Source organism: Anomaloglossus baeobatrachus, unplaced genomic scaffold (genome assembly GCF_048569485.1).
Source record: "Anomaloglossus baeobatrachus isolate aAnoBae1 unplaced genomic scaffold, aAnoBae1.hap1 Scaffold_545, whole genome shotgun sequence".
Taxonomy (NCBI): Eukaryota; Metazoa; Chordata; class Amphibia; order Anura; family Aromobatidae; genus Anomaloglossus; species Anomaloglossus baeobatrachus.
Window position 1 is genome coordinate 175,565 of NW_027444829.1, and position 25,377 is coordinate 200,941.

A 25,377-nucleotide genomic window follows, 5' to 3' on the forward strand; every position below is an offset into this window, starting at 1 on the left:
GCGAGAGGGAGACAAACCCACGCCTACACAAGACATTTTGTCACCCAAGCCAACCCTTGAAAAGGCTGCTTTGCAGAGCCAAAACAAGAAGAATGGTGCGTTTTGCAGCCGCCGCCCACTGCAATGAATCTGAATAACTCCTCCTTTAGGGCGCAAGCAACTCCCCTCCCCCTTGCAGTCTTTCCAATTCACGATACAAAAAGACGGACAGGACAGGTTGCCTGACTTTCCGTCACTGCCACCCTTTGCCATCCTTACCCGTAGAAAGCCCTTTCATCATCCCCAAACCCTAATCTTTTCCCTTTCCTTCCCAGCCCCCAAACCCTGCCCTCTGTACCTTTCTCACCACCCGCTTCCCTTCTCCTGTCATCCCCCTACCACCCGGGAAAAAAAGAGATTGCCCCCTCCTTCCACTAGCCCACCCTCCCACCCAAAGAACAACTTCTTCTGCGCAGCTTGTTTTCTAGGCAGCAGCGCTATTGTGATGTCATCGGGGGGCATTGTGACAAGCCGCCAGTGTTCCGTCTCTTCATGTTGTGCACAGTTCAAACGGAAAATACATCAACAGGCAGACTACAGAAAAGCTTACTATCAAAGGTTAGAGGGGGGCTTTCTCAGAGGGCTTTTTACAGTTTTTCTATTCCCAATTAGCCGTTTAAGTGTACTTATTGAAAGTAGTAATTCTTTCATAGGCCGCCCTTTCTTAGTATTTGACGTTCCTTATATTGCGGTATGAGGCTTCGCAGTAGGTTGCAAACATTCATCACCCATGACTGTCCCCAATTGAGCTCAGAAGCTCAATGTCTATCATGACCTCTCTTTTAGAATGTCCAAGAGCAAGCAAACTATTCCTCCAGGAGAGGGCGCCAACAGACTACTAAAGAGATCATCATTACTCAAAGAAAACCCCAAAAACCAATGCATGATAGGAATAAACAGGTAACTTTCTTTGGAGTGGAAGCGGAGAGATCGCACCAGATGCCAATTCTAGATGTTATCACACCTGTGGTCACTGCAGCAGCAGGTGAATCCACTTTGTCCAAAAGGGATCTATTCCATTCAATTGCAAATGATCTAGATAAGACAGAGAACTGCAGCACGGGGACATAGCCGAGTTGGTCAGGTTGAGTGGTGATGAGTTTGCTATTTGGATGAATAAAGAAAGTCAAAAGTGTGAAAGATAAAAAACAAAAGGAGGAAGTGTGAAAAGTGAATGGGCCAAATTGAGGTGCATATGAAGACGTATGCTTTCTTCCAATTCATTAAATCGGGCTAATATGAATCAGGTGAATTGAGTTCTGCTTTTGGAAACTGGGTTAAGAAGGGGTGCACCGTTCCTGGAGGTACTGCAATACCAGGTCAATGCGTGGAGTGGACAGAGCAAGCTCTTTTTCCATCTCCCTGTTCTAAAAATCCATTTAATATATGGTCCCCAGATAGGGGACGTATCAGATATTAAACTGATAAGAACAGATTTTGATTTAATGAAGCTTTCCAAAGCACCACAAAAAATGCATGACCGAAGTCACACCAAAAACAGTGCAAAGGCTAGGATTCGTGTGGACCCCACCGTGAGGAGAGGGTCCCCAAAAATCAACCCCGTCCCTCCGAGCCAGAAGGCCACAGCAAGGGTCAGGGATCTTCGGTGCTCCCCCAAGCCGAAGCCTGGTTGAGCCTTGTCGTTGCTCCCAGCGTCCACCCAGGCATCTTACCCAAGTGGAGTAGAGAGCTACTAGTTGTTGGTTTCGCAGCCGAAACTGCCCGGACCGTCAACCGGTGTTGGTTTCTCAGCCCAAGGCTAACCGGACCTCCAACCGGGTGTTGGTTTCTCAGCCGAAGCTGACCCAGACCTCCAACCGGGTGTTGGTTTCTCAGCCGAAGCTGACTCGGACCTCCAACCGGGTGTTAGTTTCTCAGCCCAAAGCTGACCAGACCTCCGACCGGGATTATAAAAATTTCCCTTCCTAGCCAGAAGGCCGGGATAGGGTAATATGCTCAAAAAGTATGAAAAGGCAAGGTACGGTGTGCTACAGAGCCCAAGGCTTGCCGGGGTCCCAAGCCAGCAAGCTCAGACTCACTCCAGGGTCGTCAGTCCTGGGGCACGTTGTACCATAGCCCCCCACCCTTACTCAGTCTAATAGCCTCGATCCTGGTAGGGCCATGTTTTCCACTAGATGAATATACTATCCACCCAGAGTACTAGCAAGCGCAACCTTCCAGTGTGCATTGTATCATTGTACTAAGGTGGCCTGGAGCTTAAACCACCTCTTCGAACAACACTACACTTGATCTTAGCCAAAAGGCCGAGAAGCGATAACCAGAATTGGTTTGGGCCTCGAGTGGCACCCTGGCCTATGCCGGACACATCTTAGGGAGAGAGAGCGAGAGGGAGACAAACCCACGCCTACACAAGACATTTTGTCACCCAAGCCAACCCTTGAAAAGGCTGCTTTGCAGAGCCAAAACAAGAAGAATGGTGCGTTTTGCAGCCGCCGCCCACTGCAATGAATCTGAATAACTCCTCCTTTAGGGCGCAAGCAACTCCCCTCCCCCTTGCAGTCTTTCCAATTCACGATACAAAAAGACGGACAGGACAGGTTGCCTGACTTTCCGTCACTGCCACCCTTTGCCATCCTTACCCGTAGAAAGCCCTTTCATCATCCCCAAACCCTAATCTTTTCCCTTTCCTTCCCAGCCCCCAAACCCTGCCCTCTGTACCTTTCTCACCACCCGCTTCCCTTCTCCTGTCATCCCCCTACCACCCGGGAAAAAAAGAGATTGCCCCCTCCTTCCACTAGCCCACCCTCCCACCCAAAGAACAACTTCTTCTGCGCAGCTTGTTTTCTAGGCAGCAGCGCTATTGTGATGTCATCGGGGGGCATTGTGACAAGCCGCCAGTGTTCCGTCTCTTCATGTTGTGCACAGTTCAAACGGAAAATACATCAACAGGCAGACTACAGAAAAGCTTACTATCAAAGGTTAGAGGGGGGCTTTCTCAGAGGGCTTTTTACAGTTTTTCTATTCCCAATTAGCCGTTTAAGTGTACTTATTGAAAGTAGTAATTCTTTCATAGGCCGCCCTTTCTTAGTATTTGACGTTCCTTATATTGCGGTATGAGGCTTCGCAGTAGGTTGCAAACATTCATCACCCATGACTGTCCCCAATTGAGCTCAGAAGCTCAATGTCTATCATGACCTCTCTTTTAGAATGTCCAAGAGCAAGCAAACTATTCCTCCAGGAGAGGGCGCCAACAGACTACTAAAGAGATCATCATTACTCAAAGAAAACCCCAAAAACCAATGCATGATAGGAATAAACAGGTAACTTTCTTTGGAGTGGAAGCGGAGAGATCGCACCAGATGCCAATTCTAGATGTTATCACACCTGTGGTCACTGCAGCAGCAGGTGAATCCACTTTGTCCAAAAGGGATCTATTCCATTCAATTGCAAATGATCTAGATAAGACAGAGAACTGCAGCACGGGGACATAGCCGAGTTGGTCAGGTTGAGTGGTGATGAGTTTGCTATTTGGATGAATAAAGAAAGTCAAAAGTGTGAAAGATAAAAAACAAAAGGAGGAAGTGTGAAAAGTGAATGGGCCAAATTGAGGTGCATATGAAGACGTATGCTTTCTTCCAATTCATTAAATCGGGCTAATATGAATCAGGTGAATTGAGTTCTGCTTTTGGAAACTGGGTTAAGAAGGGGTGCACCGTTCCTGGAGGTACTGCAATACCAGGTCAATGCGTGGAGTGGACAGAGCAAGCTCTTTTTCCATCTCCCTGTTCTAAAAATCCATTTAATATATGGTCCCCAGATAGGGGACGTATCAGATATTAAACTGATAAGAACAGATACTACACTTGATCTTAGCCAAAAGGCCGAGAAGCGATAACCAGAATTGGTTTGGGCCTCGAGTGGCACCCTGGCCTATGCCGGACACATCTTAGGGAGAGAGAGCGAGAGGGAGACAAACCCACGCCTACACAAGACATTTTGTCACCCAAGCCAACCCTTGAAAAGGCTGCTTTGCAGAGCCAAAACAAGAAGAATGGTGCGTTTTGCAGCCGCCGCCCACTGCAATGAATCTGAATAACTCCTCCTTTAGGGCGCAAGCAACTCCCCTCCCCCTTGCAGTCTTTCCAATTCACGATACAAAAAGACGGACAGGACAGGTTGCCTGACTTTCCGTCACTGCCACCCTTTGCCATCCTTACCCGTAGAAAGCCCTTTCATCATCCCCAAACCCTAATCTTTTCCCTTTCCTTCCCAGCCCCCAAACCCTGCCCTCTGTACCTTTCTCACCACCCGCTTCCCTTCTCCTGTCATCCCCCTACCACCCGGGAAAAAAAGAGATTGCCCCCTCCTTCCACTAGCCCACCCTCCCACCCAAAGAACAACTTCTTCTGCGCAGCTTGTTTTCTAGGCAGCAGCGCTATTGTGATGTCATCGGGGGGCATTGTGACAAGCCGCCAGTGTTCCGTCTCTTCATGTTGTGCACAGTTCAAACGGAAAATACATCAACAGGCAGACTACAGAAAAGCTTACTATCAAAGGTTAGAGGGGGGCTTTCTCAGAGGGCTTTTTACAGTTTTTCTATTCCCAATTAGCCGTTTAAGTGTACTTATTGAAAGTAGTAATTCTTTCATAGGCCGCCCTTTCTTAGTATTTGACGTTCCTTATATTGCGGTATGAGGCTTCGCAGTAGGTTGCAAACATTCATCACCCATGACTGTCCCCAATTGAGCTCAGAAGCTCAATGTCTATCATGACCTCTCTTTTAGAATGTCCAAGAGCAAGCAAACTATTCCTCCAGGAGAGGGCGCCAACAGACTACTAAAGAGATCATCATTACTCAAAGAAAACCCCAAAAACCAATGCATGATAGGAATAAACAGGTAACTTTCTTTGGAGTGGAAGCGGAGAGATCGCACCAGATGCCAATTCTAGATGTTATCACACCTGTGGTCACTGCAGCAGCAGGTGAATCCACTTTGTCCAAAAGGGATCTATTCCATTCAATTGCAAATGATCTAGATAAGACAGAGAACTGCAGCACGGGGACATAGCCGAGTTGGTCAGGTTGAGTGGTGATGAGTTTGCTATTTGGATGAATAAAGAAAGTCAAAAGTGTGAAAGATAAAAAACAAAAGGAGGAAGTGTGAAAAGTGAATGGGCCAAATTGAGGTGCATATGAAGACGTATGCTTTCTTCCAATTCATTAAATCGGGCTAATATGAATCAGGTGAATTGAGTTCTGCTTTTGGAAACTGGGTTAAGAAGGGGTGCACCGTTCCTGGAGGTACTGCAATACCAGGTCAATGCGTGGAGTGGACAGAGCAAGCTCTTTTTCCATCTCCCTGTTCTAAAAATCCATTTAATATATGGTCCCCAGATAGGGGACGTATCAGATATTAAACTGATAAGAACAGATACTACACTTGATCTTAGCCAAAAGGCCGAGAAGCGATAACCAGAATTGGTTTGGGCCTCGAGTGGCACCCTGGCCTATGCCGGACACATCTTAGGGAGAGAGAGCGAGAGGGAGACAAACCCACGCCTACACAAGACATTTTGTCACCCAAGCCAACCCTTGAAAAGGCTGCTTTGCAGAGCCAAAACAAGAAGAATGGTGCGTTTTGCAGCCGCCGCCCACTGCAATGAATCTGAATAACTCCTCCTTTAGGGCGCAAGCAACTCCCCTCCCCCTTGCAGTCTTTCCAATTCACGATACAAAAAGACGGACAGGACAGGTTGCCTGACTTTCCGTCACTGCCACCCTTTGCCATCCTTACCCGTAGAAAGCCCTTTCATCATCCCCAAACCCTAATCTTTTCCCTTTCCTTCCCAGCCCCCAAACCCTGCCCTCTGTACCTTTCTCACCACCCGCTTCCCTTCTCCTGTCATCCCCCTACCACCCGGGAAAAAAAGAGATTGCCCCCTCCTTCCACTAGCCCACCCTCCCACCCAAAGAACAACTTCTTCTGCGCAGCTTGTTTTCTAGGCAGCAGCGCTATTGTGATGTCATCGGGGGGCATTGTGACAAGCCGCCAGTGTTCCGTCTCTTCATGTTGTGCACAGTTCAAACGGAAAATACATCAACAGGCAGACTACAGAAAAGCTTACTATCAAAGGTTAGAGGGGGGCTTTCTCAGAGGGCTTTTTACAGTTTTTCTATTCCCAATTAGCCGTTTAAGTGTACTTATTGAAAGTAGTAATTCTTTCATAGGCCGCCCTTTCTTAGTATTTGACGTTCCTTATATTGCGGTATGAGGCTTCGCAGTAGGTTGCAAACATTCATCACCCATGACTGTCCCCAATTGAGCTCAGAAGCTCAATGTCTATCATGACCTCTCTTTTAGAATGTCCAAGAGCAAGCAAACTATTCCTCCAGGAGAGGGCGCAACAGACTACTAAAGAGATCATCATTACTCAAAGAAAACCCCAAAAACCAATGCATGATAGGAATAAACAGGTAACTTTCTTTGGAGTGGAAGCGGAGAGATCGCACCAGATGCCAATTCTAGATGTTATCACACCTGTGGTCACTGCAGCAGCAGGTGAATCCACTTTGTCCAAAAGGGATCTATTCCATTCAATTGCAAATGATCTAGATAAGACAGAGAACTGCAGCACGGGGACATAGCCGAGTTGGTCAGGTTGAGTGGTGATGAGTTTGCTATTTGGATGAATAAAGAAAGTCAAAAGTGTGAAAGATAAAAAACAAAAGGAGGAAGTGTGAAAAGTGAATGGGCCAAATTGAGGTGCATATGAAGACGTATGCTTTCTTCCAATTCATTAAATCGGGCTAATATGAATCAGGTGAATTGAGTTCTGCTTTTGGAAACTGGGTTAAGAAGGGGTGCACCGTTCCTGGAGGTACTGCAATACCAGGTCAATGCGTGGAGTGGACAGAGCAAGCTCTTTTTCCATCTCCCTGTTCTAAAAATCCATTTAATATATGGTCCCCAGATAGGGGACGTATTCAGATATTAAACTGATAAGAACAGATTTTTTGATTTAATGAAGCTTTCCAAAGCACCGCAAAAAATGCATGACCAAAGTCACACCAAAAACAGTGCAAAGGCTAGGATTCGTGTGGACCCCTCCGTGAGGAGAGGGTCCCCAAAAATCAACCCCGTCCCTCCAAGCCAGAAGGCCACAGCAAGGGTCAGGGATCTTCGGTGCTCCCCCAAGCCGAAGCCTGGTTGAGCCTTGTCGTTGCTCCCAGCGTCCACCCAGGCATCTTACCCAAGTGGAGTAGAGAGCTACTAGTTGTTGGTTTCGCAGCCGAAACTGCCCGGACCGTCAACCGGTGTTGGTTTCTCAGCCCAAGGCTAACCGGACCTCCAACCGGGTGTTGGTTTCTCAGCCGAAGCTGACCCGGACCTCCAACCGGGTGTTGGTTTCTCAGCCGAAGCTGACCCGGACCTCCAACCGGGTGTTGGTTTCTCAGCCGAAGCTGACCCGGACCTCCAACCGGGTGTTGGTTTCTCAGCGAAAGCTGACCCAGACCTCCAACCGGGTGTTGGTTTCTCAGCCCAAAGCTGAACGGACCTCCGACCATGATTATAAAAATTTCCCTTCCTAGCCAGAAGGCCGGGATAGAGCAATATGCTCAGAAAGTATGAAAAGGCAAGGTACGGTGTGCTACAGAGCCCAAGGCTCGCCGGGGTCCCAAGCCAGCAAGCTCAGACTCACTCCAGGGTCGTCAATCCTGGGGCACATTGCACCATAGCCCCCACACTTACTCAGTCTAATAGCCTCGATCCTGGTAGGGCCATGGTTTCCTCTAGATGGATATACTATCCTCCCAAAGTACTAACAAGCGCAACCTTCCAGTGTGCATTGCATCATTGTACTAAGGTGGCCGGAGCCTTAAACCACCTTTTCGAACGATACTACACTTGATCTTAGCCAAAAGGCCGAGAAGCGATAACCAGAATTGGTTTGGGCCTCGAGTGGCACCCTGGCCTATGCCGGACACATCTTAGGGAGAGAGAGCGAGAGGGAGACAAACCCACGCCTACACAAGACATTTTGTCACCCAAGCCAACCCTTGAAAAGGCTGCTTTGCAGAGCCAAAACAAGAAGAATGGTGCGTTTTGCAGCCGCCGCCCACTGCAATGAATCTGAATAACTCCTCCTTTAGGGCGCAAGCAACTCCCCTCCCCCTTGCAGTCTTTCCAATTCACGATACAAAAAGACGGACAGGACAGGTTGCCTGACTTTCCGTCACTGCCACCCTTTGCCATCCTTACCCGTAGAAAGCCCTTTCATCATCCCCAAACCCTAATCTTTTCCCTTTCCTTCCCAGCCCCCAAACCCTGCCCTCTGTACCTTTCTCACCACCCGCTTCCCTTCTCCTGTCATCCCCCTACCACCCGGGAAAAAAAGAGATTGCCCCCTCCTTCCACTAGCCCACCCTCCCACCCAAAGAACAACTTCTTCTGCGCAGCTTGTTTTCTAGGCAGCAGCGCTATTGTGATGTCATCGGGGGGCATTGTGACAAGCCGCCAGTGTTCCGTCTCTTCATGTTGTGCACAGTTCAAACGGAAAATACATCAACAGGCAGACTACAGAAAAGCTTACTATCAAAGGTTAGAGGGGGGCTTTCTCAGAGGGCTTTTTACAGTTTTTCTATTCCCAATTAGCCGTTTAAGTGTACTTATTGAAAGTAGTAATTCTTTCATAGGCCGCCCTTTCTTAGTATTTGACGTTCCTTATATTGCGGTATGAGGCTTCGCAGTAGGTTGCAAACATTCATCACCCATGACTGTCCCCAATTGAGCTCAGAAGCTCAATGTCTATCATGACCTCTCTTTTAGAATGTCCAAGAGCAAGCAAACTATTCCTCCAGGAGAGGGCGCCAACAGACTACTAAAGAGATCATCATTACTCAAAGAAAACCCCAAAAACCAATGCATGATAGGAATAAACAGGTAACTTTCTTTGGAGTGGAAGCGGAGAGATCGCACCAGATGCCAATTCTAGATGTTATCACACCTGTGGTCACTGCAGCAGCAGGTGAATCCACTTTGTCCAAAAGGGATCTATTCCATTCAATTGCAAATGATCTAGATAAGACAGAGAACTGCAGCACGGGGACATAGCCGAGTTGGTCAGGTTGAGTGGTGATGAGTTTGCTATTTGGATGAATAAAGAAAGTCAAAAGTGTGAAAGATAAAAAACAAAAGGAGGAAGTGTGAAAAGTGAATGGGCCAAATTGAGGTGCATATGAAGACGTATGCTTTCTTCCAATTCATTAAATCGGGCTAATATGAATCAGGTGAATTGAGTTCTGCTTTTGGAAACTGGGTTAAGAAGGGGTGCACCGTTCCTGGAGGTACTGCAATACCAGGTCAATGCGTGGAGTGGACAGAGCAAGCTCTTTTTCCATCTCCCTGTTCTAAAAATCCATTTAATATATGGTCCCCAGATAGGGGACGTATCAGATATTAAACTGATAAGAACAGATACTACACTTGATCTTAGCCAAAAGGCCGAGAAGCGATAACCAGAATTGGTTTGGGCCTCGAGTGGCACCCTGGCCTATGCCGGACACATCTTAGGGAGAGAGAGCGAGAGGGAGACAAACCCACGCCTACACAAGACATTTTGTCACCCAAGCCAACCCTTGAAAAGGCTGCTTTGCAGAGCCAAAACAAGAAGAATGGTGCGTTTTGCAGCCGCCGCCCACTGCAATGAATCTGAATAACTCCTCCTTTAGGGCGCAAGCAACTCCCCTCCCCCTTGCAGTCTTTCCAATTCACGATACAAAAAGACGGACAGGACAGGTTGCCTGACTTTCCGTCACTGCCACCCTTTGCCATCCTTACCCGTAGAAAGCCCTTTCATCATCCCCAAACCCTAATCTTTTCCCTTTCCTTCCCAGCCCCCAAACCCTGCCCTCTGTACCTTTCTCACCACCCGCTTCCCTTCTCCTGTCATCCCCCTACCACCCGGGAAAAAAAGAGATTGCCCCCTCCTTCCACTAGCCCACCCTCCCACCCAAAGAACAACTTCTTCTGCGCAGCTTGTTTTCTAGGCAGCAGCGCTATTGTGATGTCATCGGGGGGCATTGTGACAAGCCGCCAGTGTTCCGTCTCTTCATGTTGTGCACAGTTCAAACGGAAAATACATCAACAGGCAGACTACAGAAAAGCTTACTATCAAAGGTTAGAGGGGGGCTTTCTCAGAGGGCTTTTTACAGTTTTTCTATTCCCAATTAGCCGTTTAAGTGTACTTATTGAAAGTAGTAATTCTTTCATAGGCCGCCCTTTCTTAGTATTTGACGTTCCTTATATTGCGGTATGAGGCTTCGCAGTAGGTTGCAAACATTCATCACCCATGACTGTCCCCAATTGAGCTCAGAAGCTCAATGTCTATCATGACCTCTCTTTTAGAATGTCCAAGAGCAAGCAAACTATTCCTCCAGGAGAGGGCGCCAACAGACTACTAAAGAGATCATCATTACTCAAAGAAAACCCCAAAAACCAATGCATGATAGGAATAAACAGGTAACTTTCTTTGGAGTGGAAGCGGAGAGATCGCACCAGATGCCAATTCTAGATGTTATCACACCTGTGGTCACTGCAGCAGCAGGTGAATCCACTTTGTCCAAAAGGGATCTATTCCATTCAATTGCAAATGATCTAGATAAGACAGAGAACTGCAGCACGGGGACATAGCCGAGTTGGTCAGGTTGAGTGGTGATGAGTTTGCTATTTGGATGAATAAAGAAAGTCAAAAGTGTGAAAGATAAAAAACAAAAGGAGGAAGTGTGAAAAGTGAATGGGCCAAATTGAGGTGCATATGAAGACGTATGCTTTCTTCCAATTCATTAAATCGGGCTAATATGAATCAGGTGAATTGAGTTCTGCTTTTGGAAACTGGGTTAAGAAGGGGTGCACCGTTCCTGGAGGTACTGCAATACCAGGTCAATGCGTGGAGTGGACAGAGCAAGCTCTTTTTCCATCTCCCTGTTCTAAAAATCCATTTAATATATGGTCCCCAGATAGGGGACGTATCAGATATTAAACTGATAAGAACAGATACTACACTTGATCTTAGCCAAAAGGCCGAGAAGCGATAACCAGAATTGGTTTGGGCCTCGAGTGGCACCCTGGCCTATGCCGGACACATCTTAGGGAGAGAGAGCGAGAGGGAGACAAACCCACGCCTACACAAGACATTTTGTCACCCAAGCCAACCCTTGAAAAGGCTGCTTTGCAGAGCCAAAACAAGAAGAATGGTGCGTTTTGCAGCCGCCGCCCACTGCAATGAATCTGAATAACTCCTCCTTTAGGGCGCAAGCAACTCCCCTCCCCCTTGCAGTCTTTCCAATTCACGATACAAAAAGACGGACAGGACAGGTTGCCTGACTTTCCGTCACTGCCACCCTTTGCCATCCTTACCCGTAGAAAGCCCTTTCATCATCCCCAAACCCTAATCTTTTCCCTTTCCTTCCCAGCCCCCAAACCCTGCCCTCTGTACCTTTCTCACCACCCGCTTCCCTTCTCCTGTCATCCCCCTACCACCCGGGAAAAAAAGAGATTGCCCCCTCCTTCCACTAGCCCACCCTCCCACCCAAAGAACAACTTCTTCTGCGCAGCTTGTTTTCTAGGCAGCAGCGCTATTGTGATGTCATCGGGGGGCATTGTGACAAGCCGCCAGTGTTCCGTCTCTTCATGTTGTGCACAGTTCAAACGGAAAATACATCAACAGGCAGACTACAGAAAAGCTTACTATCAAAGGTTAGAGGGGGGCTTTCTCAGAGGGCTTTTTACAGTTTTTCTATTCCCAATTAGCCGTTTAAGTGTACTTATTGAAAGTAGTAATTCTTTCATAGGCCGCCCTTTCTTAGTATTTGACGTTCCTTATATTGCGGTATGAGGCTTCGCAGTAGGTTGCAAACATTCATCACCCATGACTGTCCCCAATTGAGCTCAGAAGCTCAATGTCTATCATGACCTCTCTTTTAGAATGTCCAAGAGCAAGCAAACTATTCCTCCAGGAGAGGGCGCCAACAGACTACTAAAGAGATCATCATTACTCAAAGAAAACCCCAAAAACCAATGCATGATAGGAATAAACAGGTAACTTTCTTTGGAGTGGAAGCGGAGAGATCGCACCAGATGCCAATTCTAGATGTTATCACACCTGTGGTCACTGCAGCAGCAGGTGAATCCACTTTGTCCAAAAGGGATCTATTCCATTCAATTGCAAATGATCTAGATAAGACAGAGAACTGCAGCACGGGGACATAGCCGAGTTGGTCAGGTTGAGTGGTGATGAGTTTGCTATTTGGATGAATAAAGAAAGTCAAAAGTGTGAAAGATAAAAAACAAAAGGAGGAAGTGTGAAAAGTGAATGGGCCAAATTGAGGTGCATATGAAGACGTATGCTTTCTTCCAATTCATTAAATCGGGCTAATATGAATCAGGTGAATTGAGTTCTGCTTTTGGAAACTGGGTTAAGAAGGGGTGCACCGTTCCTGGAGGTACTGCAATACCAGGTCAATGCGTGGAGTGGACAGAGCAAGCTCTTTTTCCATCTCCCTGTTCTAAAAATCCATTTAATATATGGTCCCCAGATAGGGGACGTATCAGATATTAAACTGATAAGAACAGATACTACACTTGATCTTAGCCAAAAGGCCGAGAAGCGATAACCAGAATTGGTTTGGGCCTCGAGTGGCACCCTGGCCTATGCCGGACACATCTTAGGGAGAGAGAGCGAGAGGGAGACAAACCCACGCCTACACAAGACATTTTGTCACCCAAGCCAACCCTTGAAAAGGCTGCTTTGCAGAGCCAAAACAAGAAGAATGGTGCGTTTTGCAGCCGCCGCCCACTGCAATGAATCTGAATAACTCCTCCTTTAGGGCGCAAGCAACTCCCCTCCCCCTTGCAGTCTTTCCAATTCACGATACAAAAAGACGGACAGGACAGGTTGCCTGACTTTCCGTCACTGCCACCCTTTGCCATCCTTACCCGTAGAAAGCCCTTTCATCATCCCCAAACCCTAATCTTTTCCCTTTCCTTCCCAGCCCCCAAACCCTGCCCTCTGTACCTTTCTCACCACCCGCTTCCCTTCTCCTGTCATCCCCCTACCACCCGGGAAAAAAAGAGATTGCCCCCTCCTTCCACTAGCCCACCCTCCCACCCAAAGAACAACTTCTTCTGCGCAGCTTGTTTTCTAGGCAGCAGCGCTATTGTGATGTCATCGGGGGGCATTGTGACAAGCCGCCAGTGTTCCGTCTCTTCATGTTGTGCACAGTTCAAACGGAAAATACATCAACAGGCAGACTACAGAAAAGCTTACTATCAAAGGTTAGAGGGGGGCTTTCTCAGAGGGCTTTTTACAGTTTTTCTATTCCCAATTAGCCGTTTAAGTGTACTTATTGAAAGTAGTAATTCTTTCATAGGCCGCCCTTTCTTAGTATTTGACGTTCCTTATATTGCGGTATGAGGCTTCGCAGTAGGTTGCAAACATTCATCACCCATGACTGTCCCCAATTGAGCTCAGAAGCTCAATGTCTATCATGACCTCTCTTTTAGAATGTCCAAGAGCAAGCAAACTATTCCTCCAGGAGAGGGCGCCAACAGACTACTAAAGAGATCATCATTACTCAAAGAAAACCCCAAAAACCAATGCATGATAGGAATAAACAGGTAACTTTCTTTGGAGTGGAAGCGGAGAGATCGCACCAGATGCCAATTCTAGATGTTATCACACCTGTGGTCACTGCAGCAGCAGGTGAATCCACTTTGTCCAAAAGGGATCTATTCCATTCAATTGCAAATGATCTAGATAAGACAGAGAACTGCAGCACGGGGACATAGCCGAGTTGGTCAGGTTGAGTGGTGATGAGTTTGCTATTTGGATGAATAAAGAAAGTCAAAAGTGTGAAAGATAAAAAACAAAAGGAGGAAGTGTGAAAAGTGAATGGGCCAAATTGAGGTGCATATGAAGACGTATGCTTTCTTCCAATTCATTAAATCGGGCTAATATGAATCAGGTGAATTGAGTTCTGCTTTTGGAAACTGGGTTAAGAAGGGGTGCACCGTTCCTGGAGGTACTGCAATACCAGGTCAATGCGTGGAGTGGACAGAGCAAGCTCTTTTTCCATCTCCCTGTTCTAAAAATCCATTTAATATATGGTCCCCAGATAGGGGACGTATCAGATATTAAACTGATAAGAACAGATACTACACTTGATCTTAGCCAAAAGGCCGAGAAGCGATAACCAGAATTGGTTTGGGCCTCGAGTGGCACCCTGGCCTATGCCGGACACATCTTAGGGAGAGAGAGCGAGAGGGAGACAAACCCACGCCTACACAAGACATTTTGTCACCCAAGCCAACCCTTGAAAAGGCTGCTTTGCAGAGCCAAAACAAGAAGAATGGTGCGTTTTGCAGCCGCCGCCCACTGCAATGAATCTGAATAACTCCTCCTTTAGGGCGCAAGCAACTCCCCTCCCCCTTGCAGTCTTTCCAATTCACGATACAAAAAGACGGACAGGACAGGTTGCCTGACTTTCCGTCACTGCCACCCTTTGCCATCCTTACCCGTAGAAAGCCCTTTCATCATCCCCAAACCCTAATCTTTTCCCTTTCCTTCCCAGCCCCCAAACCCTGCCCTCTGTACCTTTCTCACCACCCGCTTCCCTTCTCCTGTCATCCCCCTACCACCCGGGAAAAAAAGAGATTGCCCCCTCCTTCCACTAGCCCACCCTCCCACCCAAAGAACAACTTCTTCTGCGCAGCTTGTTTTCTAGGCAGCAGCGCTATTGTGATGTCATCGGGGGGCATTGTGACAAGCCGCCAGTGTTCCGTCTCTTCATGTTGTGCACAGTTCAAACGGAAAATACATCAACAGGCAGACTACAGAAAAGCTTACTATCAAAGGTTAGAGGGGGGCTTTCTCAGAGGGCTTTTTACAGTTTTTCTATTCCCAATTAGCCGTTTAAGTGTACTTATTGAAAGTAGTAATTCTTTCATAGGCCGCCCTTTCTTAGTATTTGACGTTCCTTATATTGCGGTATGAGGCTTCGCAGTAGGTTGCAAACATTCATCACCCATGACTGTCCCCAATTGAGCTCAGAAGCTCAATGTCTATCATGACCTCTCTTTTAGAATGTCCAAGAGCAAGCAAACTATTCCTCCAGGAGAGGGCGCCAACAGACTACTAAAGAGATCATCATTACTCAAAGAAAACCCCAAAAACCAATGCATGATAGGAATAAACAGGTAACTTTCTTTGGAGTGGAAGCGGAGAGATCGCACCAGATGCCAATTCTAGATGTTATCACACCTGTGGTCACTGCAGCAGCAGGTGAATCCACTTTGTCCAAAAGGGATCTATTCCATTCAATTGCAAATGATCTAGATAAGACAGAGAACTGCAGCACGGGGACATAGCCGAGTTGGTCAGGTTGAGTGGTGATGAGTTTGCTATTTGGATGAATAAAGAAAGTCAAAAGTGTGAAAGATAAAAAACAAAAGGAGGAAGTGTGAAAAGTGAATGGGCCAAATTGAGGTGCATATGAAGACGTATGCTTTCTTCCAATTCATTAAATCGGGCTAATATGAATCAGGTGAATTGAGTTCTGCTTTTGGAAACTGGGTTAAGAAGGGGTGCACCGTTCCTGGAGGTACTGCAATACCAGGTCAATGCGTGGAGTGGACAGAGCAAGCTCTTTTTCCATCTCCCTGTTCTAAAAATCCATTTAATATATGGTCCCCAGATAGGGGACGTATCAGATATTAAACTGATAAGAACAGATACTACACTTGATCTTAGCCAAAAGGCCGAGAAGCGATAACCAGAATTGGTTTGGGCCTCGAGTGGCACCCTGGCCTATGCCGGACACATCTTAGGGAGAGAGAGCGAGAGGGAGACAAACCCACGCCTACACAAGACATTTTGTCACCCAAGCCAACCCTTGAAAAGGCTGCTTTGCAGAGCCAAAACAAGAAGAATGGTGCGTTTTGCAGCCGCCGCCCACTGCAATGAATCTGAATAACTCCTCCTTTAGGGCGCAAGCAACTCCCCTCCCCCTTGCAGTCTTTCCAATTCACGATACAAAAAGACGGACAGGACAGGTTGCCTGACTTTCCGTCACTGCCACCCTTTGCCATCCTTACCCGTAGAAAGCCCTTTCATCATCCCCAAACCCTAATCTTTTCCCTTTCCTTCCCAGCCCCCAAACCCTGCCCTCTGTACCTTTCTCACCACCCGCTTCCCTTCTCCTGTCATCCCCCTACCACCCGGGAAAAAAAGAGATTGCCCCCTCCTTCCACTAGCCCACCCTCCCACCCAAAGAACAACTTCTTCTGCGCAGCTTGTTTTCTAGGCAGCAGCGCTATTGTGATGTCATCGGGGGGCATTGTGACAAGCCGCCAGTGTTCCGTCTCTTCATGTTGTGCACAGTTCAAACGGAAAATACATCAACAGGCAGACTACAGAAAAGCTTACTATCAAAGGTTAGAGGGGGGCTTTCTCAGAGGGCTTTTTACAGTTTTTCTATTCCCAATTAGCCGTTTAAGTGTACTTATTGAAAGTAGTAATTCTTTCATAGGCCGCCCTTTCTTAGTATTTGACGTTCCTTATATTGCGGTATGAGGCTTCGCAGTAGGTTGCAAACATTCATCACCCATGACTGTCCCCAATTGAGCTCAGAAGCTCAATGTCTATCATGACCTCTCTTTTAGAATGTCCAAGAGCAAGCAAACTATTCCTCCAGGAGAGGGCGCCAACAGACTACTAAAGAGATCATCATTACTCAAAGAAAACCCCAAAAACCAATGCATGATAGGAATAAACAGGTAACTTTCTTTGGAGTGGAAGCGGAGAGATCGCACCAGATGCCAATTCTAGATGTTATCACACCTGTGGTCACTGCAGCAGCAGGTGAATCCACTTTGTCCAAAAGGGATCTATTCCATTCAATTGCAAATGATCTAGATAAGACAGAGAACTGCAGCACGGGGACATAGCCGAGTTGGTCAGGTTGAGTGGTGATGAGTTTGCTATTTGGATGAATAAAGAAAGTCAAAAGTGTGAAAGATAAAAAACAAAAGGAGGAAGTGTGAAAAGTGAATGGGCCAAATTGAGGTGCATATGAAGACGTATGCTTTCTTCCAATTCATTAAATCGGGCTAATATGAATCAGGTGAATTGAGTTCTGCTTTTGGAAACTGGGTTAAGAAGGGGTGCACCGTTCCTGGAGGTACTGCAATACCAGGTCAATGCGTGGAGTGGACAGAGCAAGCTCTTTTTCCATCTCCCTGTTCTAAAAATCCATTTAATATATGGTCCCCAGATAGGGGACGTATCAGATATTAAACTGATAAGAACAGATACTACACTTGATCTTAGCCAAAAGGCCGAGAAGCGATAACCAGAATTGGTTTGGGCCTCGAGTGGCACCCTGGCCTATGCCGGACACATCTTAGGGAGAGAGAGCGAGAGGGAGACAAACCCACGCCTACACAAGACATTTTGTCACCCAAGCCAACCCTTGAAAAGGCTGCTTTGCAGAGCCAAAACAAGAAGAATGGTGCGTTTTGCAGCCGCCGCCCACTGCAATGAATCTGAATAACTCCTCCTTTAGGGCGCAAGCAACTCCCCTCCCCCTTGCAGTCTTTCCAATTCACGATACAAAAAGACGGACAGGACAGGTTGCCTGACTTTCCGTCACTGCCACCCTTTGCCATCCTTACCCGTAGAAAGCCCTTTCATCATCCCCAAACCCTAATCTTTTCCCTTTCCTTCCCAGCCCCCAAACCCTGCCCTCTGTACCTTTCTCACCACCCGCTTCCCTTCTCCTGTCATCCCCCTACCACCCGGGAAAAAAAGAGATTGCCCCCTCCTTCCACTAGCCCACCCTCCCACCCAAAGAACAACTTCTTCTGCGCAGCTTGTTTTCTAGGCAGCAGCGCTATTGTGATGTCATCGGGGGGCATTGTGACAAGCCGCCAGTGTTCCGTCTCTTCATGTTGTGCACAGTTCAAACGGAAAATACATCAACAGGCAGACTACAGAAAAGCTTACTATCAAAGGTTAGAGGGGGGCTTTCTCAGAGGGCTTTTTACAGTTTTTCTATTCCCAATTAGCCGTTTAAGTGTACTTATTGAAAGTAGTAATTCTTTCATAGGCCGCCCTTTCTTAGTATTTGACGTTCCTTATATTGCGGTATGAGGCTTCGCAGTAGGTTGCAAACATTCATCACCCATGACTGTCCCCAATTGAGCTCAGAAGCTCAATGTCTATCATGACCTCTCTTTTAGAATGTCCAAGAGCAAGCAAACTATTCCTCCAGGAGAGGGCGCCAACAGACTACTAAAGAGATCATCATTACTCAAAGAAAACCCCAAAAACCAATGCATGATAGGAATAAACAGGTAACTTTCTTTGGAGTGGAAGCGGAGAGATCGCACCAGATGCCAATTCTAGATGTTATCACACCTGTGGTCACTGCAGCAGCAGGTGAATCCACTTTGTCCAAAAGGGATCTATTCCATTCAATTGCAAATGATCTAGATAAGACAGAGAACTGCAGCACGGGGACATAGCCGAGTTGGTCAGGTTGAGTGGTGATGAGTTTGCTATTTGGATGAATAAAGAAAGTCAAAAGTGTGAAAGATAAAAAACAAAAGGAGGAAGTGTGAAAAGTGAATGGGCCAAATTGAGGTGCATATGAAGACGTATGCTTTCTTCCAATTCATTAAATCGGGCTAATATGAATCAGGTGAATTGAGTTCTGCTTTTGGAAACTGGGTTAAGAAGGGGTGCACCGTTCCTGGAGGTACTGCAATACCAGGTCAATGCGTGGAGTGGACAGAGCAAGCTCTTTTTCCATCTCCCTGTTCTAAAAATCCATTTAATATATGGTCCCCAGATAGGGGACGTATCAGATATTAAACTGATAAGAACAGATACTACACTTGATCTTAGCCAAAAGGCCGAGAAGCGATAACCAGAATTGGTTTGGGCCTCGAGTGGCACCCTGGCCTATGCCGGACACATCTTAGGGAGAGAGAGCGAGAGGGAGACAAACCCACGCCTACACAAGACATTTTGTCACCCAAGCCAACCCTTGAAAAGGCTGCTTTGCAGAGCCAAAACAAGAAGAATGGTGCGTTTTGCAGCCGCCGCCCACTGCAATGAATCTGAATAACTCCTCCTTTAGGGCGCAAGCAACTCCCCTCCCCCTTGCAGTCTTTCCAATTCACGATACAAAAAGACGGACAGGACAGGTTGCCTGACTTTCCGTCACTGCCACCCTTTGCCATCCTTACCCGTAGAAAGCCCTTTCATCATCCCCAAACCCTAATCTTTTCCCTTTCCTTCCCAGCCCCCAAACCCTGCCCTCTGTACCTTTCTCACCACCCGCTTCCCTTCTCCTGTCATCCCCCTACCACCCGGGAAAAAAAGAGATTGCCCCCTCCTTCCACTAGCCCACCCTCCCACCCAAAGAACAACTTCTTCTGCGCAGCTTGTTTTCTAGGCAGCAGCGCTATTGTGATGTCATCGGGGGGCATTGTGACAAGCCGCCAGTGTTCCGTCTCTTCATGTTGTGCACAGTTCAAACGGAAAATACATCAACAGGCAGACTACAGAAAAGCTTACTATCAAAGGTTAGAGGGGGGCTTTCTCAGAGGGCTTTTTACAGTTTTTCTATTCCCAATTAGCCGTTTAAGTGTACTTATTGAAAGTAGTAATTCTTTCATAGGCCGCCCTTTCTTAGTATTTGACGTTCCTTATATTGCGGTATGAGGCTTCGCAGTAGGTTGCAAACATTCATCACCCATGACTGTCCCCAATTGAGCTCAGAAGCTCAATGTCTATCATGACCTCTCTTTTAGAATGTCCAAGAGCAAGCAAACTATTCCTCCAGGAGAGGGCGCCAACAGACTACTAAAGAGATCATCATTACTCAAAGAAAACCCCAAAAACCAATGCATGATAGGAATAAACAGGTAACTTTCTTTGGAGTGGAAGCGGAGAGATCGCACCAGATGCCAATTCTAGATGTTATCACACCTGTGGTCACTGCAGCAGCAGGTGAATCCACTTTGTCCAAAAGGGATCTATTCCATTCAATTGCAAATGATCTAGATAAGACAGAGAACTGCAGCACGGGGACATAGCCGAGTTGGTCAGGTTGAGTGGTGATGAGTTTGCTATTTGGATGAATAAAGAAAGTCAAAAGTGTGAAAGATAAAAAACAAAAGGAGGAAGTGTGAAAAGTGAATGGGCCAAATTGAGGTGCATATGAAGACGTATGCTTTCTTCCAATTCATTAAATCGGGCTAATATGAATCAGGTGAATTGAGTTCTGCTTTTGGAAACTGGGTTAAGAAGGGGTGCACCGTTCCTGGAGGTACTGCAATACCAGGTCAATGCGTGGAGTGGACAGAGCAAGCTCTTTTTCCATCTCCCTGTTCTAAAAATCCATTTAATATATGGTCCCCAGATAGGGGACGTATCAGATATTAAACTGATAAGAACAGATACTACACTTGATCTTAGCCAAAAGGCCGAGAAGCGATAACCAGAATTGGTTTGGGCCTCGAGTGGCACCCTGGCCTATGCCGGACACATCTTAGGGAGAGAGAGCGAGAGGGAGACAAACCCACGCCTACACAAGACATTTTGTCACCCAAGCCAACCCTTGAAAAGGCTGCTTTGCAGAGCCAAAACAAGAAGAATGGTGCGTTTTGCAGCCGCCGCCCACTGCAATGAATCTGAATAACTCCTCCTTTAGGGCGCAAGCAACTCCCCTCCCCCTTGCAGTCTTTCCAATTCACGATACAAAAAGACGGACAGGACAGGTTGCCTGACTTTCCGTCACTGCCACCCTTTGCCATCCTTACCCGTAGAAAGCCCTTTCATCATCCCCAAACCCTAATCTTTTCCCTTTCCTTCCCAGCCCCCAAACCCTGCCCTCTGTACCTTTCTCACCACCCGCTTCCCTTCTCCTGTCATCCCCCTACCACCCGGGAAAAAAAGAGATTGCCCCCTCCTTCCACTAGCCCACCCTCCCACCCAAAGAACAACTTCTTCTGCGCAGCTTGTTTTCTAGGCAGCAGCGCTATTGTGATGTCATCGGGGGGCATTGTGACAAGCCGCCAGTGTTCCGTCTCTTCATGTTGTGCACAGTTCAAACGGAAAATACATCAACAGGCAGACTACAGAAAAGCTTACTATCAAAGGTTAGAGGGGGGCTTTCTCAGAGGGCTTTTTACAGTTTTTCTATTCCCAATTAGCCGTTTAAGTGTACTTATTGAAAGTAGTAATTCTTTCATAGGCCGCCCTTTCTTAGTATTTGACGTTCCTTATATTGCGGTATGAGGCTTCGCAGTAGGTTGCAAACATTCATCACCCATGACTGTCCCCAATTGAGCTCAGAAGCTCAATGTCTATCATGACCTCTCTTTTAGAATGTCCAAGAGCAAGCAAACTATTCCTCCAGGAGAGGGCGCCAACAGACTACTAAAGAGATCATCATTACTCAAAGAAAACCCCAAAAACCAATGCATGATAGGAATAAACAGGTAACTTTCTTTGGAGTGGAAGCGGAGAGATCGCACCAGATGCCAATTCTAGATGTTATCACACCTGTGGTCACTGCAGCAGCAGGTGAATCCACTTTGTCCAAAAGGGATCTATTCCATTCAATTGCAAATGATCTAGATAAGACAGAGAACTGCAGCACGGGGACATAGCCGAGTTGGTCAGGTTGAGTGGTGATGAGTTTGCTATTTGGATGAATAAAGAAAGTCAAAAGTGTGAAAGATAAAAAACAAAAGGAGGAAGTGTGAAAAGTGAATGGGCCAAATTGAGGTGCATATGAAGACGTATGCTTTCTTCCAATTCATTAAATCGGGCTAATATGAATCAGGTGAATTGAGTTCTGCTTTTGGAAACTGGGTTAAGAAGGGGTGCACCGTTCCTGGAGGTACTGCAATACCAGGTCAATGCGTGGAGTGGACAGAGCAAGCTCTTTTTCCATCTCCCTGTTCTAAAAATCCATTTAATATATGGTCCCCAGATAGGGGACGTATCAGATATTAAACTGATAAGAACAGATACTACACTTGATCTTAGCCAAAAGGCCGAGAAGCGATAACCAGAATTGGTTTGGGCCTCGAGTGGCACCCTGGCCTATGCCGGACACATCTTAGGGAGAGAGAGCGAGAGGGAGACAAACCCACGCCTACACAAGACATTTTGTCACCCAAGCCAACCCTTGAAAAGGCTGCTTTGCAGAGCCAAAACAAGAAGAATGGTGCGTTTTGCAGCCGCCGCCCACTGCAATGAATCTGAATAACTCCTCCTTTAGGGCGCAAGCAACTCCCCTCCCCCTTGCAGTCTTTCCAATTCACGATACAAAAAGACGGACAGGACAGGTTGCCTGACTTTCCGTCACTGCCACCCTTTGCCATCCTTACCCGTAGAAAGCCCTTTCATCATCCCCAAACCCTAATCTTTTCCCTTTCCTTCCCAGCCCCCAAACCCTGCCCTCTGTACCTTTCTCACCACCCGCTTCCCTTCTCCTGTCATCCCCCTACCACCCGGGAAAAAAAGAGATTGCCCCCTCCTTCCACTAGCCCACCCTCCCACCCAAAGAACAACTTCTTCTGCGCAGCTTGTTTTCTAGGCAGCAGCGCTATTGTGATGTCATCGGGGGGCATTGTGACAAGCCGCCAGTGTTCCGTCTCTTCATGTTGTGCACAGTTCAAACGGAAAATACATCAACAGGCAGACTACAGAAAAGCTTACTATCAAAGGTTAGAGGGGGGCTTTCTCAGAGGGCTTTTTACAGTTTTTCTATTCCCAATTAGCCGTTTAAGTGTACTTATTGAAAGTAGTAATTCTTTCATAGGCCGCCCTTTCTTAGTATTTGACGTTCCTTATATTGCGGTATGAGGCTTCGCAGTAGGTTGCAAACATTCATCACCCATGACTGTCCCCAATTGAGCTCAGAAGCTCAATGTCTATCATGACCTCTCTTTTAGAATGTCCAAGAGCAAGCAAACTATTCCTCCAGGAGAGGGCGCCAACAGACTACTAAAGAGATCATCATTACTCAAAGAAAACCCCAAAAACCAATGCATGATAGGAATAAACAGGTAACTTTCTTTGGAGTGGAAGCGGAGAGATCGCACCAGATGCCAATTCTAGATGTTATCACACCTGTGGTCACTGCAGCAGCAGGTGAATCCACTTTGTCCAAAAGGGATCTATTCCATTCAATTGCAAATGATCTAGATAAGACAGAGAACTGCAGCACGGGGACATAGCCGAGTTGGTCAGGTTGAGTGGTGATGAGTTTGCTATTTGGATGAATAAAGAAAGTCAAAAGTGTGAAAGATAAAAAACAAAAGGAGGAAGTGTGAAAAGTGAATGGGCCAAATTGAGGTGCATATGAAGACGTATGCTTTCTTCCAATTCATTAAATCGGGCTAATATGAATCAGGTGAATTGAGTTCTGCTTTTGGAAACTGGGTTAAGAAGGGGTGCACCGTTCCTGGAGGTACTGCAATACCAGGTCAATGCGTGGAGTGGACAGAGCAAGCTCTTTTTCCATCTCCCTGTTCTAAAAATCCATTTAATATATGGTCCCCAGATAGGGGACGTATCAGATATTAAACTGATAAGAACAGATACTACACTTGATCTTAGCCAAAAGGCCGAGAAGCGATAACCAGAATTGGTTTGGGCCTCGAGTGGCACCCTGGCCTATGCCGGACACATCTTAGGGAGAGAGAGCGAGAGGGAGACAAACCCACGCCTACACAAGACATTTTGTCACCCAAGCCAACCCTTGAAAAGGCTGCTTTGCAGAGCCAAAACAAGAAGAATGGTGCGTTTTGCAGCCGCCGCCCACTGCAATGAATCTGAATAACTCCTCCTTTAGGGCGCAAGCAACTCCCCTCCCCCTTGCAGTCTTTCCAATTCACGATACAAAAAGACGGACAGGACAGGTTGCCTGACTTTCCGTCACTGCCACCCTTTGCCATCCTTACCCGTAGAAAGCCCTTTCATCATCCCCAAACCCTAATCTTTTCCCTTTCCTTCCCAGCCCCCAAACCCTGCCCTCTGTACCTTTCTCACCACCCGCTTCCCTTCTCCTGTCATCCCCCTACCACCCGGGAAAAAAAGAGATTGCCCCCTCCTTCCACTAGCCCACCCTCCCACCCAAAGAACAACTTCTTCTGCGCAGCTTGTTTTCTAGGCAGCAGCGCTATTGTGATGTCATCGGGGGGCATTGTGACAAGCCGCCAGTGTTCCGTCTCTTCATGTTGTGCACAGTTCAAACGGAAAATACATCAACAGGCAGACTACAGAAAAGCTTACTATCAAAGGTTAGAGGGGGGCTTTCTCAGAGGGCTTTTTACAGTTTTTCTATTCCCAATTAGCCGTTTAAGTGTACTTATTGAAAGTAGTAATTCTTTCATAGGCCGCCCTTTCTTAGTATTTGACGTTCCTTATATTGCGGTATGAGGCTTCGCAGTAGGTTGCAAACATTCATCACCCATGACTGTCCCCAATTGAGCTCAGAAGCTCAATGTCTATCATGACCTCTCTTTTAGAATGTCCAAGAGCAAGCAAACTATTCCTCCAGGAGAGGGCGCCAACAGACTACTAAAGAGATCATCATTACTCAAAGAAAACCCCAAAAACCAATGCATGATAGGAATAAACAGGTAACTTTCTTTGGAGTGGAAGCGGAGAGATCGCACCAGATGCCAATTCTAGATGTTATCACACCTGTGGTCACTGCAGCAGCAGGTGAATCCACTTTGTCCAAAAGGGATCTATTCCATTCAATTGCAAATGATCTAGATAAGACAGAGAACTGCAGCACGGGGACATAGCCGAGTTGGTCAGGTTGAGTGGTGATGAGTTTGCTATTTGGATGAATAAAGAAAGTCAAAAGTGTGAAAGATAAAAAACAAAAGGAGGAAGTGTGAAAAGTGAATGGGCCAAATTGAGGTGCATATGAAGACGTATGCTTTCTTCCAATTCATTAAATCGGGCTAATATGAATCCGGTGAATTGAGTTCTGCTTTTGGAAACTGGGTTAAGAAGGGGTGCACCGTTCCTGGAGGTACTGCAATACCAGGTCAATGCGTGGAGTGGACAGAGCAAGCTCTTTTTCCATCTCCCTGTTCTAAAAATCCATTTAATATATGGTCCCCAGATAGGGGACGTATCAGATATTAAACTGATAAGAACAGATACTACACTTGATCTTAGCCAAAAGGCCGAGAAGCGATAACCAGAATTGGTTTGGGCCTCGAGTGGCACCCTGGCCTATGCCGGACACATCTTAGGGAGAGAGAGCGAGAGGGAGACAAA

General features: G+C 46.8%; 15 non-coding genes and 1 pseudogene across 15 annotated transcripts; all 16 read right to left on the reverse strand.

The window, feature by feature from the left end:
• Positions 1–1,321: 1,321 nt before the first annotated feature.
• On the reverse strand, positions 1,322–1,517 carry LOC142283713 (U2 spliceosomal RNA). The gene has a single exon (XR_012745324.1). It is a non-coding gene; the product is annotated as a U2 spliceosomal RNA (small nuclear RNA).
• A 2,185-nt stretch (positions 1,518–3,702) lies between these two features.
• On the reverse strand, positions 3,703–3,893 carry LOC142283682 (U2 spliceosomal RNA). Its single transcript, XR_012745295.1, has one exon. It is a non-coding gene; the product is annotated as a U2 spliceosomal RNA (small nuclear RNA).
• A 1,387-nt stretch (positions 3,894–5,280) lies between these two features.
• Positions 5,281–5,471, reverse strand: LOC142283683 (U2 spliceosomal RNA). The gene has a single exon (XR_012745296.1). It is a non-coding gene; the product is annotated as a U2 spliceosomal RNA (small nuclear RNA).
• A 1,386-nt stretch (positions 5,472–6,857) lies between these two features.
• LOC142283717 (U2 spliceosomal RNA) lies at positions 6,858–7,056 on the reverse strand. The gene has a single exon (XR_012745327.1). It is a non-coding gene; the product is annotated as a U2 spliceosomal RNA (small nuclear RNA).
• Positions 7,057–7,795: 739 nt separating this feature from the next.
• Positions 7,796–7,937, reverse strand: LOC142283727 (U2 spliceosomal RNA; annotated as a pseudogene).
• A 1,387-nt stretch (positions 7,938–9,324) lies between these two features.
• On the reverse strand, positions 9,325–9,515 carry LOC142283684 (U2 spliceosomal RNA). Its single transcript, XR_012745297.1, has one exon. It is a non-coding gene; the product is annotated as a U2 spliceosomal RNA (small nuclear RNA).
• Positions 9,516–10,902: 1,387 nt separating this feature from the next.
• LOC142283685 (U2 spliceosomal RNA) lies at positions 10,903–11,093 on the reverse strand. Its single transcript, XR_012745298.1, has one exon. It is a non-coding gene; the product is annotated as a U2 spliceosomal RNA (small nuclear RNA).
• A 1,387-nt stretch (positions 11,094–12,480) lies between these two features.
• Positions 12,481–12,671, reverse strand: LOC142283686 (U2 spliceosomal RNA). The gene has a single exon (XR_012745299.1). It is a non-coding gene; the product is annotated as a U2 spliceosomal RNA (small nuclear RNA).
• A 1,387-nt stretch (positions 12,672–14,058) lies between these two features.
• LOC142283688 (U2 spliceosomal RNA) lies at positions 14,059–14,249 on the reverse strand. Its single transcript, XR_012745301.1, has one exon. It is a non-coding gene; the product is annotated as a U2 spliceosomal RNA (small nuclear RNA).
• A 1,387-nt stretch (positions 14,250–15,636) lies between these two features.
• LOC142283689 (U2 spliceosomal RNA) lies at positions 15,637–15,827 on the reverse strand. Its single transcript, XR_012745302.1, has one exon. It is a non-coding gene; the product is annotated as a U2 spliceosomal RNA (small nuclear RNA).
• A 1,387-nt stretch (positions 15,828–17,214) lies between these two features.
• LOC142283690 (U2 spliceosomal RNA) lies at positions 17,215–17,405 on the reverse strand. The gene has a single exon (XR_012745303.1). It is a non-coding gene; the product is annotated as a U2 spliceosomal RNA (small nuclear RNA).
• Positions 17,406–18,792: 1,387 nt separating this feature from the next.
• On the reverse strand, positions 18,793–18,983 carry LOC142283691 (U2 spliceosomal RNA). The gene has a single exon (XR_012745304.1). It is a non-coding gene; the product is annotated as a U2 spliceosomal RNA (small nuclear RNA).
• Positions 18,984–20,370: 1,387 nt separating this feature from the next.
• On the reverse strand, positions 20,371–20,561 carry LOC142283692 (U2 spliceosomal RNA). The gene has a single exon (XR_012745305.1). It is a non-coding gene; the product is annotated as a U2 spliceosomal RNA (small nuclear RNA).
• Positions 20,562–21,948: 1,387 nt separating this feature from the next.
• Positions 21,949–22,139, reverse strand: LOC142283693 (U2 spliceosomal RNA). Its single transcript, XR_012745306.1, has one exon. It is a non-coding gene; the product is annotated as a U2 spliceosomal RNA (small nuclear RNA).
• Positions 22,140–23,526: 1,387 nt separating this feature from the next.
• LOC142283694 (U2 spliceosomal RNA) lies at positions 23,527–23,717 on the reverse strand. Its single transcript, XR_012745307.1, has one exon. It is a non-coding gene; the product is annotated as a U2 spliceosomal RNA (small nuclear RNA).
• A 1,387-nt stretch (positions 23,718–25,104) lies between these two features.
• LOC142283695 (U2 spliceosomal RNA) lies at positions 25,105–25,295 on the reverse strand. Its single transcript, XR_012745308.1, has one exon. It is a non-coding gene; the product is annotated as a U2 spliceosomal RNA (small nuclear RNA).
• Between the last annotated feature and the right edge of the window lie 82 nt (positions 25,296–25,377).